Source organism: Atta colombica, unplaced genomic scaffold (assembly GCF_001594045.1).
Source record: "Atta colombica isolate Treedump-2 unplaced genomic scaffold, Acol1.0 scaffold12, whole genome shotgun sequence".
NCBI lineage: Eukaryota > Metazoa > Arthropoda > Insecta > Hymenoptera > Formicidae > Atta > Atta colombica.
Window position 1 is genome coordinate 1,723,724 of NW_017259206.1, and position 602 is coordinate 1,724,325.

Here is a 602-nt window from a genome sequence, read left to right on the forward strand (position 1 = left end):
AAAAAAGGATTTTAAAGCTTAAAATTGTTACTTTCGAAAAGTCGCTATGTTTTTTGAAAATTTAATTTTTATATATAAAAAACCTACGAGCTAGATAAAATGGGAAATTTTCTTCTCACTTTGTAATTCATGTGTCCAAAAAACTTTCGAAAATTTTCATCTTTCTAACGTAAAAATATAAAACTTAAAGTATTTTTTCCTATAAAATTGTTTTTTTTTAAATGTTTCTAAAATTTGTTATTATTGAGTTATCATGGATTAAATAAAAGAAGCATTTTGAATTGATAGTTTATAACTCATAACCTTTATTAAATATTATTGTACCATACTTCAAAAAACATTCTTAAAGCTAAATCTTTATTTCTAAAGCTATATTGAATGGTATAATTGCTAAATTTTTCAAAAATAAGTGAATATGATACAAATGAAGGGCTACGAATCCTTTTATTTCAACTAACAGAAATATTTGTATATATAGAATTCTCTTGAAGAACAATTAAACATGGAGAAATCTCAGAAACAAACCACCAACTGCTTTTGCATTCGTCGCGACGAATCTGTTTACGTAAAGGACGAACGAGACAAAGGATGAAGCGCAGGTG